Raw genomic sequence first — 19396 nt, forward strand, 5'->3', positions numbered from 1 at the left:
ATTTGTTCCTCTTCGGAGCTGAACCTTCGTGATGCAAGGGGAAGATAACGGAACAGTGATCAATCTCATAACTCCTATAAGCAATAGAAAATAGATAGTTGGGCAAAGACGGACTCCTGGACACGCCAGAGGTGGGATCAGGTGCCTAGGAGAAGTAAGCATCCCGTGTTGACCGGTCACACCCGCGGTGTGTCCTATATGCAAGGTGAAGACAACGAACAGTGATCAATCTCACAACTCCCACAAGCAATACAAAATAGATAGTTGGGCAAACACGGACCCTTGGACACACCAGAGGTGGGATCAGGTGCCTAGGAGGAGTAAGCATTCCCCTGTAAGTAAGCATATCCTGATCAGGTAAACGGAGTTATCTGAAGTCAAAATCAGTGTGCCAAGAACGGCTTAACAATCGGTATGAAACACGTCAGACAGCATTTGACCCAATGATAGGTTGTATTGATCCACTTTGACGACACCGAGATTGTGACATTGTATACGGTGATTTCTATAAGTCTATGGTTAATATAATGATCTAATTTGCAAAATAAAAAGCTATTACTAGGTCAGATGCTGTCTGGGGTGTTTCATACTAATTGTTCAGCCGTTCTTTGCATACTGATTTTGACTACGAATTGCTCCGTTTACCTGATCAAGATATACGTGAAGGGCCCACGGCGGGCGTGACTGGTCAACAGAGGATGTTTAGGCACCTAATCCTACCTCTGGTATGTCCAGGGGTCAAAGTTTGCCCTCCTCTTAATTTTGTATTTCTTTTAAATGAGATTGACCATTCGTTTAATATTTTCACTTGCATCATCAACATGCAACACTTCTGGCTTAATTTCTGTTATATGAGACTCTTAAGGCCGATGGGTTCCTTTGTATGCATCCTATTTTCCACACAGTGAAAACAAACAAGTTTTTAAAAAAAATCTATTTATGTAACGAATTTAAGTAATTTTACAGTATTACAAATAAAAGAAATGGAGATAATCTAAAACATCCTCTGTTTCTATCACCATCATTTAATACACCTCTTCACCCAGGCTGCGGAACAGTAAGCAGGTGGTTTCTGTTCGAAGAAAAATATTCCGAGCTTATGAACTGCCTTGAAGTAGATATCAGCAAACAAGGTGCAAGTCCCTCGAATCAACATATTTCTAGTTTTCTTACACATCTCTTTCATATTTTCCCTGAATTGTTTGTCACAATACTGTCTTGTCTTATGAAAGTCTGCATGTTGAGCCTGAAAATGTGAATCAATTGTTTAGTACAAAGTAAATATACACTGTACATTAGTGTGCTGCTAACTTGTTCTACTTGTGTAGTATGTCACTACGTAATGTAATAACATAGATTATTATATTTTTTGATTGATTGGGGTTTTACGCCATTTTTGCAATATTTCAACCATATTTCTTCCTATGTATTTCATAGAGTGCCCGGGCTTTTACCGAATTATATAAATCCGCGCCGGGAACTACTTTTATTTATATCAAACGTGAATTCACATCTGTTAACTCAATGTCTTTGTGTAAATAATATTAGACGTGAACATTTAATTTGGTATTGTAAATGTGATTAAATGGGAACTTTTGAATTGGAAAAATAAGTAAGGAAAAGCTTATCGAATGAAGACCAGGAAATATGTCCGCCTTTGCTTGTTCAGCTGAAGCAGACATCGCTATCTCGGCCCGCTCTAATGCACAACGACTTCGCGAGGTGTGTGTATTTCCCTATTCTCAGTCGGTAACCTAGAAGGTAAAAGGCATACCTTTCCAAAGTTTTGAACAAGATTAGTATAAATTACGATTATTTCTTACATTAGAATACGCATTTATTAGACAAGACAATGTAATCTATAATAAAATTGCAACGTGTGAACTAAATGTGTTCAGCAAACTCATCATCTCAATGACGTCAACAAGTTTTTTCTTTCTTTCTGCGATCTTCTAAAATGTTTTCATATCCTCTGCAACATGTCAGCATCATACATGTACATGCATGTTGTACATGACACTTTCTCTTCATTTCATGATCACAAGAATAATGACGACTCCATGGGGAAAGAGGTCGTCGGTTCGAGTACCGCTCGTACTTGGCAGCATCAAACCATCTAGTGACATCTTCACTAAACGGTCGATCGTTAAAGGGGCATGGACACGATTTGAACTGAAAATTTTCAAATTTTATTTTTCCATTTTTATTGTTTACAATGCATAACTAAAGTATTTCTAATGGTCAACCAAAATTTTGAATATCAGTTGTTGAGTTATAAATGAGACAGCACTCGCAATTCTTTGTTTTGTAAACAAGGTTCGTGCCATGTTTTTGTTTACATTAGACCGTTTTATAGAAAATAGCGTGTTTTAAAAAAAAAATGAGATGTGCTATACACTAGAAACTTTCTAATTGTGTTATGAATTTAAAAAAAAAATCTGCTTTGAACGAAACTTTAACTAGTTTATTTAGCCTATGTAAACAAAATCATGGCACAAGCCTTGTTTACATACATGTGAGAAGGACATGTGACCTCTGGATCTCCCATGTACCTTGACTACTGACATTCAAATTTTTGCTGATCATTAGTTAAGCATTCAAAACATTAAAAATCAAAATCTAAAATTTGAAAGCTGAAAATTTTCAGCTCAAATCGTGTCCATGCCCCTTTAATAGACACCCCTACTAACGTTATTGTTATTTAAATTTACACCACGTGATTTTTTTAACCCTCGGAAATGTTAGAGGTCAAGTCAAGATCCGCAGTGAAGGTAACCGGAAATAAATCTGTCAAAGCTATAGTCTTTTTCTATATATGATCAATGAAATTCAATATCAAACCCGATTCAATTGAGTATTAACATCACCGGAAACAATTGTAAAATAATTAACAACTTCCTGTAAAGAGAGTATCAATATGTATCTATTTTTTCTTCAACTTTTTGCTCAAAAAGGTAATTAATTAATATAAACATTTTTGTTTTGTTTTTGCAATTGCACAATGGAAATAAATTAGTATGTACTTTTTGTGTAATAAAAACGAAATAAAGTATTAATATTTCATTACATAATATTCTATACATTGTGCATTATACACATGTTACATGTACTTCATTATAAATAAAATACATTTTCATTCTACACAAACAACAAATTCACTCAGTAACCGTTGGTAACCAAGCTTACAAACATTAAGCAAAACAAAATTGTGTAGCACTCCCCTCTATCTAACTATGATGTAAGTACAATATATACATGTAATTAATATTGCATAAATATATATTTAGAATGCAAACACTTGACATTTTGCATCTAAAAAGAGGGTGAAGAAACTGCTGATTCCTTCACTTAGAGTCAAGTGTGTACAAGACGATTACACCAAATAAAAGTAATATAAAGGAAATAGTCAAAGAACACATTGAAATTCAGTACATTGTAGACTATTTATTACACTTCATCTAAGAGGAGTTACATGACTATGTACATATTCTAATAATCTCGCTGTGGCCTTCAATTCGACTTTTAGATATATCGATGACGTTATGTTTATTAACAATGATAGCTTTCATTCATATGTCGATTTGATATATCCCTGTGAGCTCGAAATAAAGGACACCACAGAGTCGTCCACTTCTGCTTCATACTTAGATATTTTATTGAAAGTAGACATTAACGGCAAACTGACAACTCGACTGTATGACAAACGGGATGATTTCAGCTTCTCCATCGTCAACTTCCCATATTTATGTCGCAATATTCCATTATCAACTGCATATGGTGTTTATATATCTCAACTGATTCGATATGCAAGAGCTTGTTCTGCGTATAGTCAGTTTTTAAATCGAGGTAAGCTACTGACAAACAAGTTGATGGTACAGGGATTTCAACAGTCTCGATTGAAGTCAGCATTTCGCAAAATCTATGGTCATTATAACGATCTACTTCGTCAGTACAACCTCGCATTGGGTCAAATGCTGTCTGACGTGTTTCATACCGATTGTTAAGTCGTTCTTGGCACACTGATTTTGACTGCGGATAACTCCGTTTACCTGATCAGGATATAGGGCTCACGGCGGGTGTGACCGGTCAACAGGGGATGCTTACTCCTCCTAGGCACCTGATCCCACCTCTGGTGTGTCCAGGGGTCCGTGTTTGCCCAACTATCTATTTTGTATTGCTTATAGGAGTTATGAGATTGATCACTGTTCGTTATCTTCACCTTACATTTGTGAAAAGCATTGTACATTGCCATAAAACTTAAATAAAGTACCGGTACTTTTTATACCAAATTAATTCATCAGCAATTGTGAAAAGAATCGTTAGTACAACTGTGATATGCAATACATGCAAGCAAGTAGTTATAGTTAGACAGTGAACTTGTTCAGAAATACAATAAATGCTTATACAAAGAAATTGAATTTTTAAAAATTTCCAATATGTTTTAAAATACACTTTTTTTTATATGCATTGATCAGAAAACATGCATTAGCCCAATCCCAATTGAATTGAAATAATCAATAAATTCATATGAATAAAGGAATTAAGGTGTAAGTATCATTAGAATTCCATTCTTCAAGGCTGTATAGTAATATATAATACTTAAATTTTGCAGTCCTTCCGGCCGTCTTCACGAGTAACAAATTCTCTTGCAGGGCGTTAAACAATATACAATCAATCAATCCATCTTTCAGTTTGATTCATCTGCTTTTCTGACATTACACCACTGAGCCTACACGAATTGATGGGCTTTTTTCACATTGGAATATTACAAAATACGAATCTTTAGAATGGACGACTTCCACATTTATATTCATGTCTATATATATATATATATATATATATATATATATATATATATATATATATATATATATATTTCAAACGCTAACCAAGTTCTTCAAAGTTCTTGGTCTTAGTCTGTAATATGCACTTTAGAGTACCCCAGACACTAGTAGAAATTGAAATTTGATGAGTCCATTTAGGAATGTGCACTGCATGCATACCAGTTATTTCATCGTAGTGAATTTCTGGAAGAAGAAAAAATCATTCATAAGGATTAGAGCTGTCTAAAATTCATTTCTAATATATTTAAAAGTGCAAATTCTTAGTTTACCTATTAAGCACATATTACTTCTTGGATTATGTAATGAACTAAAGGTATATCAGTTATTTGATGTTTCTGAGTAAATTAAATATCATGAATATAAGACATTGTCTTTGAACAAAAATGTATTCAGTTAAAAAAAATTGGTGAAATTCAATTTTTATATCACTAATAACTCACAAATATGGAAATATGGCAAGACATGTTATCCCATTGTAATAATGATAATGCTAATGATGGATAATTAATGCCAAGTGGTCTTAAATAATTCTGAGGACGGAACGCATTTTATCAGAAAAATAGCTAATGCTTTAGAATATTCACAGAAATATGCTTCATCCACTTACACCATCATTGCATAAATCACTCATCTTAAATTTTCGTGTGGAACAAAACTGAATTTTTTGATACAAAATCAAGTGATGTCTGTGTTTTGAAGAATGAAATGAAACATGCATGTTGATTTGAGAGCACAAATGTTGCCTGCAGAGGAAATTCATATCAATTTCTTGTACTTTTATTCAAAAAATCTTGAAGGTTAGTAACTGTTCATAAAAACATTAACAGTTACTTTTAAATAACTTAAATTATGACTTTTGAAACTTTGTTTCTTACTCTCATGCATAACCTAAATTCTCCCCCATAACTTTTGGATCGCTTGCATAGGCGATGTCATTTTCATCTTATATTTGCTAAATAATACACAAATCAAAGTCCAAATTTTGCTGTAAAGGTCGCAAATATTGTGAACTAATGGTAAGTGTTGACAATTATGTTTAAAATGAAATAAACACAAATTCCTGTCGGTAAATACGATTTTCTGACAGCGTTTTCGCTCCACCGACCCTCGCTTCAGAACAAAAATCGTTGCTAATCGGTGACCCTTGCTTTTTATAAGAGTGTAAAACAATAGAAAATAGAATTACTCATCGAATCACATTCTTACATTTTAATTAAAATCTCAACAATTGCTTGCATTGAGACAATTTACCATCTATGCATGTGAAATTTAGGTATCGATTGCATAACCGGAAATCGATCTCTTTTGATTTCTATACATAACCTCTTGTTATGCAATTGATCGATTAGCAGGCGTGCTCCAAAGGGTTTCAACATAGCCTCTTTATCATTTGTGCTTATAGCTTTTACATTGTAAGAGCCAGGTGGGATCAAAGCATGTAGCTGTAAAAATGAATCTGCTGAGGAGACAATGGCTTCAAATAGTTGAAATGGCATACCCATAACATTATCCCCAGGAGGTGGAAATGAAAAAGAAACATTGATAAATTTCAACAAGAAATTCCTAAAGTCATATCTCAGCCTGTGCCTATCAATAACACCGATCGGTATTTACGTCACTTTTTGCACACGACACGTAAATTTCATCCTCTCAGCATGCACCATCACAAAATGCGGACAAACATTGTCCGATAAAAAAAGAAAATGACCAGTAACGTAGAGTTAATGGAAGACGATATTCCAGGAGCGAAATTTGTACATTTAAACGTAGAAGAACACACCAATTTACAGCTCAAGAGGTGGCTAAAGTGTCGTGGCCTTGTGTCAGGTGGAAAAAGAAATGATTTAATTGAAGGTTTGTAGTTACTAGTCCTACTATCGAGTTAAACACGTGTATGTAATGTCATATAACGTGCCATTGTTCTAGAATATCCCAAGGCTTCGTGTAAATATTGGCACTTATATGCATTGGCACATATTATTGTCCGTATTATTATTATTTTATTATTAAGACTTGTACTTAGTTTTATATCACATGTGGAAGAACACCAATGATTTACGACTAAGATTAAAAACAGGCACAGAGAATCGGGGGGGGGGGGGGGGGGGGTCCTAACAACGTTCATTGTCCATCATAGTTTGCCCTTTTCTTTTGTATTTTAGATGCAAAGATGCTATTCGAAAGAATGTAAAAATCGATCTCGGGATCGATGATGAAAAATGGCATGATATTAAGAAAGCGCCTGCCCATCCTGACAACCAAGTTCCTTTATTGCCAATTTCTGGATGGAGAAAGTTTCCTGCGAATCATGTCCCAAAGCATTTTAATTATGGACACATTTACCATTACCTTGTTGAGTCATTGTCAGCTTACGGAATGACAGATGAAAACAGTACTGACACCGATGAAGACGAAAAAAATGAGGAAGGCGACATGCATACCAGTAAGCCCTTTACAAAAGGAAAAAAAATATTTAGAAGTGGGCATGTTAAAAATATGCAAGACATCAGCAGTAAGGGATTTAATTTTGTAAAATCTACAGTCCAAGCCTCCTACTCTCAAAGAGGATATTCATGTACCATAACCATATCAGAAAATTCTGGTACCATAAAAGAGGGGACATGCACATGCAGCGCTGCGGGACTTGGCAGATGTGCGCATGTTGCTGCTGTTCTATTTGCCATTGACGATTTCATTCAATACTTTGGAAATGATGTCCCCACATGTACTGAAAAGCTGTGTGGTTGGAATAAAGGCAGACGTCAAAATAAAAATCCGACTGCTGTCTATGCAAAAACATATCCATTTATGAAAAAGGAGCTGAAGAAAGTACGTATATTTGGAGAGAACCTATTGAGAAGTGATCCTAGGCCACTGACTTTGAGATCTGACACAGCTTCAAAGGAAGACATTAATAATTTTCTTTCCGACCTCAATTCGATAGGGAAGGAATGTGGATGGACAAATCTCGTGGATTATGAGTATGACAATTTTTCTGTAGACGACTATGGTACAGAAATTTTGAAGTCACAATGCGAACAATTCCTACAAAATTTAAAACCCCAATGAGCAGGGAAGGAAACACCATTCGTGTTAAAAAACACAAGTGGACAGTCCGACTCAACAGAGTGGATGCTTCAAAGACGATGTAGAATAACGGCATCGATTGCCAAAGACGTCTAAGAAGTGGATACACGGGTATGGTCAGTAGAATGTTGTGGACAGACTCCCCTGAGACACCCGCTTTAATATATGATAAAGAAAATGAGGGCAATGCATTGGCAAAATACAAGGACTGTAATCCACTATACAATGTTGAAACAACCGGGTTGTGGGTCAACCGCCACTATCCATACCTAGGATGTAGTCCAAACGGAATATTTGAGGATAGAACCTCCAAAGTAACTGATCTTGTGAAGATAAAATGCCCCTATTCCATGAAACATACCTCGCCAAATGAGGCACTGAAAAACTTGAGCAAAAAACAACAAAATAACTTTTTCTGCTCGCTGAAGGAAGATGGTACGCGCAAATTAAAGAGAAATCAGAAATACTATTTTCAAGTGCAAATGCAGCTACAGTGTAGCAATTTCTGCAAACAAGTATGTGATTTCGGTTGTGTGGTCTCCTCATGGTATTTCAGTAGAAAGAATTCCTTTCGATCCAACATTTTGGAGTCACGTGTATCCTAAACTAGAGTGCTTTCATAAAGAGTATGTTATTCCTGAATATTTCATGATGAAGATCCCTCGGAACTTGAGGCAGTCCAATTTAAATATCAAAATGAATAAAAACTTGATACTCAAATGTTTGTTCATATTTCGCGTAGACATGAAAATTCATTATCTTAATAATATTGAAACAGTGCAGTAAAAGGTGATGTAATAATTGTATATGCCCCCTGAGGGCCCTTGATTGGTGAATAAATAAATAAAATGTATATATTTAAATAAAATATTTATTTCACAATGGGCTTCTGGAAATTCACCAGACAAGCAACTACAAACACGGTTTGTGAAAATGTTGGTAAAGTATTTAGAGGTACAGTCTTCAGTATCTTGAATTTTTTCATGCGCTCTATAACGCGTTCAACATGAATGCGTAACTTGCCACTAACTCGTCTGTGCTTCCTCCTTGGGTGTGAGACTGAGTCTGTTTCCTAGAAAAGGGGGGATGACAATATCTGCACCATTTTTCAATAGATCACGAATATTGAATCCTCTGTCTACCATGACTAAATCCCCATTATCCAATTTGTCGAATATCCCGCTTTTCTTAAAAATATCTTTATCTGATATCGAACCCTCATATACATCAGAAACAAACAATATTGCACCAGAGGGTGTTATACCGATTAAAACTTTGCATGTACAGTGATTCTTGTATGAAGAGTACATGTTTCCTTGTTGCTCATAGTTCCTGGGCTCTTGTGTGAAGAATTCTGTAGCATCGAGTATAACACGTACATTTCTAAACTTTCTAAAACTCTTTGGTAAATGTTTTTTGATCTTTTTCCTGGAAGCAAAAATTGGGCCTCTCAGTTTATTGAATTGATGATACATAAATTGAACTCATGTTGTAAATGTCATTTACAGTTGTGACCGCTATATTAAACCGAAATGCCAAGTCCTTGTTTAAAAGACCTAAACGCATTCTAATTAATGTTAAAAACAGTTCGTTCTTAGGTGAGAGTTTTCTCTTTGGACCCTTCGACTTTGTAGATGTCGTTTCATTTTTTCTTGGGTTGTTAAGTCTTGAGAGATTTCTTGTCGCTGGTCCAAGGAATCTCCACAAGCACATTAACTGCATATATGTCAACCCAGCATAAAAATTCATTTTCTCGTCATCATCTTCGATATTCTCAATCGAAAAATGATGTTCATCTCTCTTGCGGGTTATTTCGTTCTGTAAATCTTCTACCTTTCTTTTTAATTGATAATTGTCTGCTTTCAAAGCAAGGGAATCTTTCAGCGTCATACTAATGGAGGGTGTTTGTGTGTTTGGGTCACATTTTCCCCCAAATGCATAATCGTAAATCCGCTTCTTACTTGATGTTGCTGATGTTACCGTTGAAGGGAGTTCCTTAAAATTGTGGAAATTGAAATATTAATTAGATATCAGTGCAAGTTAAAATCATATGTTGATTACGAAAATGGAACTATAAAGACAATCAAATATGAATTAATGAGTTAATTTTGACTATCTTGCCACATATTAACATACGAGCTGACTGTTTACATGTATACAAAATTAAATACTTACGGAATTAAGAGATAACAATATATTGGCTACATGGAATTGCTCTGCGGGAAGTGTGCCCTCTTCGGCCTGCGTGTATTCCGATAGATTGTACGATTCTGAAGGGGAGATATGAATTTTTCTACATACAGCAGGCCTTCTTCGTGTTTTTTTCCCGTCTTTCCATCTATATTAATATAAAAATATCACTGTGAAAAAGTTACAAAAATAATTTCGAATGCATGTGATACTTATCAGTAGTAAATTAAGGTAATTCATTGTCATGCAAATTACCATTCTGTAAAATATTAAAAGTTTAATCAACTTACTTCGGATTTAGTTGCGGTTGCTGGGACAGGATCAGGGTATTCACTACTTGATCCTTTTCCACCGACGAAGTGTAGACTACAGATATATGTGCCCTTTTTTTTACGTTCTCAAGGGTGAAGTTTTGCCTGCGGCATGCCTGGACCCAACGAGCACATTTCTCAACATTTTTGTGCTTAGTGGGAAATAGAATGAAAAAAAAAACCCATCTCTTTTCTATGTGCGTATCTTGAGTCACTATTGCATGTTCCATAAGCGCAGTGTTTTGTGGCACCCTTCTTCATCAAGATTTCTTTGTTTTCGTCCATGTTGATGTTATACACTGTAACACGATCAACTGCGATTATTTGTCCGCATCGGCGCGTTGCATCATGGGGTCATTTTATTTTAGTATACTTAGGTAAATACCGATCGGTGCTATTGCAGAAATACCAGGCATGTCATTTGTCCCAATGTAACCACGAACTAACTGGCAAAACAGAGCTTCTTTTTGAAACCCATGTTTCAGTAAAAGATCCTGAATGGTAAATGAAAACATGAGCTGGGCAAATGACCCACTTTGTGGGTTTGCACCATTCACTACAGGTATCGGTAAAGGAGAATTGTTTAGTCTACTAATGACCGTCCAACCATCAATAAAAACAAATTGCAAGTTTCCTTTAGTAAGGCACATTCGTAACCGAATATGTAGATGATGGTAGTCAATAAAATGTAACAACAACTGATTTGATATATGGTGCATTTCTGGAACTGAACACCAAAAGTTGCCAGGTAATTCTGAAATTTGGAAAGACACAGGACTATCCAACTTCCACTTTTCATACATATCATGCATCATATTATGTGCAACTATGACATTCAAAACAGCCTTTTTTTGTCCTTTTAAGTGTTTTACACATAAACTGTACAGAGAATTTACAGTTTTAAATGTTCTTCTTTCCTTTGGTTCCATAGAAAGAGGAGAGATACAAAGGATTTTAGACAAATGAAGAACAAGATCATATTTTCTACCTGAGACTCTTTAACATCTTTTTATCCCGGAAAAATGTCTTCAGCCAATTGATGATGTTTTTCAAATCTGCTAAAGTTGCCATTTTGTGAAGCTGATTGGCATTTTGCAATAATTTTAATAGTTTCCTGTCATCAAAAGACTGTAATTTAGAATCTTTGTAAAAAAAAACAACTTGTAATGAAGAAACATTTTCAGTTGTAAGAGTAACATTATTGCAAGATATATCATAGTTTAAACTATCATCATTATTGTTTTCATCTGTCACAGCAACTGTAGCATCACAAATCCCTCCATCAAATAACTGAGAAGAAAAAGCTGACAAAACTAAGTCAACTGAAGTATTTGTAAGCATTTCATCTGTACAAATCCTATCACCAGCAGCTTCCATCTGATCTTCAATTTCATCTACCACACCAATAAGCATTGGTGGGTTATTGAAAATAGATTAGTCAGATTTCAGGTGTGAGGAAAGCAATTTCAGTACAATTCACTTCAATTCTGGTTGGATTATTTGATTTTGTCACAGAGTATTCTGACAGGGATTTCACTATGTTTTCAATATATTTCAGTATATCTGATTTAGACATACTCTGAACAATTTCCCAACACTGCTTTTGTAACTGAAAAATAGTTAAAGGTTTTCCTAAATTGGAAATGGCAAGAAGTTTGTGAAATTGTCCGTCAAATGCTATAGCTGGTACATGACCACCTCCTTGTACTGTTTTCATGTAACATTTGTCTTAAACAGCCCTTGCATCTCTTTCTGGAAAGCTTAAACCAGACAAAACGTAGCCAATTTGAATACCATAGCCTCTTTCATTTGTAGCAAATCTGTCTGTATTAGAAAGCATATAAGTTATACTTTCTGTAGCTCTAACTCACTGAATTTGTCTGCTATTCTTCAGAATATCTATACATTGTAATAACAGAGACTTGATATCAGACACAGAAGTTGCTTTACAGCCAAAAAAAGAACTATCTTGCAAATGGCTTTTATATATTCCAGTAGATGAATCTGTTTGAATATCACTGGTTTTGGTAATAGATACACTTTTTACCTCTGCTAAAAATTCAATTGTTTCACGGACAGACTTTGTAAGCAATTTGATGGCATTACAGTCTGAAGAAGATATTTTTCGTGTCCCTTCAACAAAAGAATTTTTTAAATGGTGCATCATATTATCAAAACATTCTTCCTTTTTCTTGCAAATAAATACTGATGTGGATCCTGAAGAATAGGAGACAAATAGAGAGATATATGGTCGCATTTGTGACAGCCATGTCAGATTGAATTTGTGGAATATACCGCAGAGGGACTTCCAGATGACACTCTTTCTTGAAATAAGGACACTTTATTTGAGTTTCCATGCAAATTTCACTTTCATCTAGGCATTCAAATGACTCTTTGTGTGGTACAAAAACACCGTCAAGAGAAAACAGGGCATACTCATGTTCAGAACCAGTAGATGAGAACTTGTTCTCAACATGGCAATGGCAAGTTTTGGCTGCGGGATAACGAAACGTGCCCACTTCCACAAAATCTAAATGTGGGAAATACATAGGTAGAACTTTAGTATATATCGTGGCAATGACATTAATGTCATTATCTGTGCCATGCTGCATAGCCTTGCAAACTTGTTCATCAGGACATTTTTCCTAAATAGAAAAGTTAACCTTGTCATATAATGACAATCTGGTTTGCAAGGTATCTAAGCCAGCAGCATGGTACAACGTACTGACTGTGACATAAGCTTCCTTTCTTAATTTATGCCATTGCTCTGACCTCTGTTTGACATGAATATGAATGCCCTCTTTTGAACGATTATCACAACTGACATCTTCATTCAAATTCCAGCAATTTTGTACTGAATGCAAAGGGAAGATCTGTCCACAAGTCATTTGTCTTTTGCAAAATACAAACAACAGATGATAAAGAATCACTAACATTCAGGGATTTCTCCAGTACCTCATTGCCTTTCCGTATGAGGCCTGTCAAATATGATATTATCTTTTTATACTTGGAATGAATCCAGTCTTCCCCTACTAATTTTAGTTTTTCTGTCAAAGACCTTTGCATAGAATTTTTCTTTTCTTTAAGTTCGAATGAAGTCTTATTCATTATTTCCAAAACATGTTTCAAAGAAAATATCAAAGAAGCATCTTCATTTTCATTACTTACTTTTTCACAACATCTAATATTTCATTATGTTTTTTTTATTTGTTCTGTCAGTGAAAAACTGGATTCACATCCATTCAAATCAATGTCACCAACTTCATCATCCTCAAAACCAGGCCGAATCCTCCTTCCATCAAATTTCAAAACGAGAGAGGATGATGAAGGGTTCGATTTGACAGCGATATCAATAAAATTGGAATATACACCTGGTTTTAGTTTTTGGCCGGGTTGCACGAAGTGCAAATCCGGTCTATAGTATGGTGAAGTGCGGGCGGGCAGGCGGGTGGGGAAATTTTGTGAAATCAACTCCTCCTACAGTTTTTTATGTACAACCTTGAAACTTTGCAGAAAGTAAGTATATATATTGAAGTTATGCACTAGGTTTTTATAAGTCTGACCTTTGTCGAATATGGGCGCTACAGCAAAAAGTTGTTACTAAAAATAGAGTTCAACTTGAAAAAGGTAAATGAGATTATCTTTTGTGGTTAAATTTAGTTGCACTACCTCTGAGGAAAATTTCAATTATATATGAATGTCAAATTTTCTGGGCATGAGTTGTAAATTTGCAATATAAATAGAAAAATTCTGTTTCTTTATCATATAATCATATACAATTCAAGCACCTGCAGTTATTGTTCATTTTAGTTATTATTACTTAATATTACATATATCAGCAGTGCTCCAAGTTGCGAGTAAAACGGTCGCATTTGCGACCAGAAAATCAATTTTGCGGCTAGAGATTATAATTAAATTGCATTTTCGCGAGTGAAGAAAATTTGGGCAACCAGTAAAATTTTAGAATCGGGATCGGAAGTCTGAATAAATATTTTTAGTCTCGGTCAAAACAATCAAGATGGCGGGAAAACGAGGTTTAGAGCACTTTGGATTTATCAATAGTAAAAAAAACAGAAGCCTCAGCCTTGTACATGTAACAAAGAAATTCAAGAATCACACGGGGAAAGTTCTGCATCAAAAGATGGCGTAGCAATGTCTAAAGAGAAATGCAAAAGTAAAGGAAGAACCCCAGTCCTGAAATGGCGGAGGAAATTTTCGTGATGGCAAAATGTTTTGCAGAATTTGTGAGGCCAATAAGCCAGCAACGTCCACATTTTCTAGACATCCATTGTCCTATTTCGCCACGACCGAGTGTAAATCTTTCAAACGTGGAAATGTGACTATTCACGGTAACAGTAAGAGACATGTCGTTGTCCGTGACTGCATTATTAGCAGTAAGTCGAGCGGGGCAACAGATAACTACCACCAAATAAATCCCTACCCAAATTATTTACTCTAAATATTGCGATTTTTTGGGGATGTCAAACTGAAGAGGTTGAAACTTATTTAGAACAGTCTCAGAGGGGACAAGAAGCAAAGCCTGATATTCAGAGGGACTAAAATATCCACGTTTTGTCATATTTTTTGTTACTTGCATTTCGTTCTTCCATCCACTCAAGTATCGAAGTGTTGCTCCACCAAAAAGACCTTTATCAACTTTAAATATACATTTAGTGGATTCAGAATATCGCATTGAGCTTGTATTTTCTAAACTATAAAATTTTATTTGATCAGCAATCAAATTGAATGCCGGGCCATCGATGTTTGGAACTTTTTTGGCCAGATTACAAGAAAATAGCTCAATGATATGTTCATGAGAAGTTTCCTCAATTGCTGGAAAGGCTTTGCAAACTGAAAGTAATATCTGTATCAATTATTTTCTTCTTTTTTTCAGAATTATTATATTTCAAAATTTCATCGATATTTTTGTGCAGATCAGTTTCAACCTCTTCTGTTTGACAAGAAATGTTTTCTTGAAAGGTATCGAGCTTCAGTCTGAACTTGTTTTGTCTGCATTGGACAAATGACTTGAGGTATCAAAATATTTGAAGTTTGAACTGATGTTGTGACATATAAAGGTTTACATTGAATCGCCCGAGGAAAAGAGAGACACTTAGTTTGACAACATGTTGTTCTTGAGTCTTTTTTTAACATATGCCTGCACCCTTTTTGAGACACCAATAATTATACCCCCGAACGAAGTTCTGGGGGGTATATAGGAATCACTCTGTCTGTCTGTCTGTCTGTCTGTCTGTCTGTCCGTCCGTCCGTCCGTCCGTCCGTCCGTCCGTCCGTCCGTCTGTCTGTCTGTGCAGATTCGTGTCCGGGCCATAACTTCTTTGTTCTTTGACTTATTCATACCATATTTAGCACACAGGTAGATCACCATGAGACGATGTGTCAAGTACCTTCATGACCTCTATATGACCTTGACCCTTGACCTCAAGGTCAAAATTAAAGGGTTTTTTTTTTACAATGGATTCGTGTCCGGGCCATAACTTCTTTGTTCTTTGACATAGACATACCATATTTGACACATGAGTGTATCACCATGAGACGATGTGTCATGTACCTTCATGACCTCCATATGACCTTGACCCTTGACCTCAAGGTCAAAATTAAAGGGTTTTTACAATGGATTCGTGTCCGGGTCATAACTTCTTTGTTCTTTGACATAGGCATACCATATTTGACACATGAGTGTATCACCATGAGACGATGTGTCATGTACCTTCATGACCTCCATATGACCTTGACCATTGACCTCAAGGTCAAAATTAAAGGTTTTTTACAATGGATTCGTGTCCGGGTCATAACTTCTTTGTTCTTTGACATAGGCATACCATATTTGACACACGAGTGTATCACCAGGAGACGATGTGTCATGTGCCTTCATGACCTCCATATGACCTTGAACTCAAGGTCAAAATTAAAGGTTTTTTACAATGGATTCATGTCCGGGCCATGACTTCTTTGTTCTTTGACATAGGCATATCATATTTGACACATGAGTGTATCACCATGAGACGATGTGTCGAGTACCTTCATGACCTGTATATGACCTTGAACTTTGACCTCAAGGTCAAAATTGATTATAGGGTTTTGACATAGTCATACCATAAGACATGGGTGTATCACCATGAGACTATGTGTCATGTACATTCATGACCTCTTTATGACCTTGACCTTTGATCTCAAGGTCAAAATTATAGGTTTATGCCATGGATTTGTGTCCGGACTATATCTTCCATTTTCTTCTACAAATGCATACCATATTTTTACACTCAGGAAAGAGGTAATTTATACCTATTAACAACACCCTTTGGGATATTGGGGTAAGCGGGGGGTATTCTTAGTGAGCATTGCTCACAGTACATCTTGTTATAGTTTGGTTTCCCTGTGATGTCTTTGCCTTTTTGTTCTGATTTTCACAGGACCCTATCTCTGTACTACACATTTCCTTTTCATCATCTCTAAAGTGAAAGAGAGACTTGACAATATGGTTGATAAAATGTATTTTTTTTTTTTTTTTTTTTTGGATTATACTACCAAGTCAATGACAAGGGACACATGAGTCTTACAGTTCTAGATTTGACTTTCATACATTTGAAATATAATTTGATTTTCTTATAAACAAATGTCTCCCAAAATTGAAAATGCTCCAAATCACACTCCTTATAGGAGTTATGAGATTGATCACTGTTCCTTATCTTCACCTTTCACCCCTCCCCTTAATATTCTGTATGGTGTGGAAGAGGAAGCATGAGCAGGAACATAGACATTATAAACTGTACTTTGTGCATTGAGGCAGAAATGGAGAAAACATTCAACATCAATTTGACAAATGTCATTGTTATATATTTTGCAAAACTAATGTCAGTGGTATGCTGCAGTATCAATAGGAAAGTGAACACACCCTTGTACATGAAAAAGCTATAAAACACTCTTTGATCCACAGTAAACTGTAGGGAAATATTAAATCTCTGGCCAGAACAATATGAACATCATTAAATAATAATGAAGTATTGTTCAATTTCCCAAGGCTATCTCATATTAAGCCATTTAGGAAGAGAAATGTTCACAAGCTATTCTACACTCTCTACGCCTCTTACACCCACTATAACTTTTAGGAAAATAATTACACCCACGTGTTCCAACAATATGCACATCTACAAATGGCAATGAAGCATTGCACCAAGTTTCAAGTCTATCTGATAACCCGTACAGGAGGAGAAGCATTCACAAGATTTTGTGACAGACAGGCGGACAGACAGACAGAAAAACAAGAGGCCCATGGGCCACATCGCTCACCTGAGTCACCTTGACCCAAATATGAAGACTTTCCATATATATTTGCATGAAAACCTTAGTCCCTATTATGGCCCTAACCTACCACTGAATACCATGATTTTTACAAACTTGAATCTGCATTATGTCAGAAAGCTTTCATGTAAATGCAAGGTGAAGATAACGAACAGTGATCAATCTCATAACTCCTACAAGCAGTACAAAATAGATAGTTGGGCAAACACGGACCCCTGGACACACCAGAGGTGGGATCAGGTGCCTAGGAGGAGTAAGCATCCCCTGTTGACCGGTCACACCCGCCGTGAGCCCCATATCCTGATCAACTGTCAACTTCCTTGGCCCAATGGTTCTTGAGAAGAAGATTTTTAAAGATTGTCCCTATATATTTGTATGTAAAACTTTGATTCCCTATTGTGGCCCCAACCTTCCCCCTGGAGGCCATGATTTGAACAAACTTGAATCTGCACTATATCAGGAAGCTTTCATGTAAATGTCAGCTCATTTGGCCCAGTGGTTCTTAAAAAGAGTTTTAAATGACCCTACTCTAATTTTGCATTTTTGTGATTATCTCCCCTTGGAAAGGGGCATGGTCCTTCATTTGAACAAACTTAAAAGCCCTTCACCCAAGGATGCCTTGTGGCAAGTTTGGTTGAAATTGACTCAGTGGTTCTGGAGAAGAAGATGAAAATGTGAATAATTTACAATGACGACGCAGACACTAATGCCGATGACAGACAACGGACAAATGTTGATCTGAAAATAAAGAGGGCAGACATAAATATACCCCTATTTCTTGTCATCTGGTCAACTTGTGTACCGAGCTTTCTAAAGTAAGTCTGTTTCTGTGCAGCCCAAATTTTGCTGACAAAAATTTTCAATAAACTTGATTGCATCCAATTTCATTTGAGAAACAATATTGTTGATATAAGGAACATTTTCTTCCATGTGTTAACATGAATGCAAAGAGTTTCTCTGTTAGAAGAATTCCTCATTATTTCCAAACAATGAAACTGACTTCAAATATAATTTACTTTGGTCAAAGTCTTTCATGGATATAAAGTAACCGTAATATTGCAAATAACTACATTTTATCACAACAATTGTCAAGTCTCCCACTACACTGAAATTTTTTTTTACATTATCTATAAATACTCACAATTTATTCTTTGTGACTTTCTGTTATAAGACATCACTAGAGCATTACTGAAAAGAACAGATAACAGATTAATTCATTTTCTAATGCAAATTCTATACTAATTCTTTTTGTGTATTGGTGCTTTAATGAAGAAAATTCTGCATTTTTACATAAAAGTCTGAACTGTATAATACAATCCCATTTCCCTTTCCAATGTCATAAATCTTAACATGTATACTTTTGGTAAATTGCCATAATTCAACAATCTGCAAAACCCATGCCCTTCCTGTTAGACACTTTAAACAAACACCAGATTAGGGTGATTTACCTAGATCTGACAACCCCAAAAAGCATTCAACACAATAATCAAAACAATTGCAGAAGGAAAGTTGCTGAATTCAACTACAAGTTGATGGTTTATTATAGTAAAATGTGTAGTGTATAACAATAATTACAATGATTTAATAATTACAGTAGATTTAAACACTCGGCCCTTTATGTCACAGTATCACAACTCACCC

This window comes from Ostrea edulis, chromosome 6, assembly GCF_947568905.1.
Source record: "Ostrea edulis chromosome 6, xbOstEdul1.1, whole genome shotgun sequence".
Taxonomy (NCBI): Eukaryota; Metazoa; Mollusca; class Bivalvia; order Ostreida; family Ostreidae; genus Ostrea; species Ostrea edulis.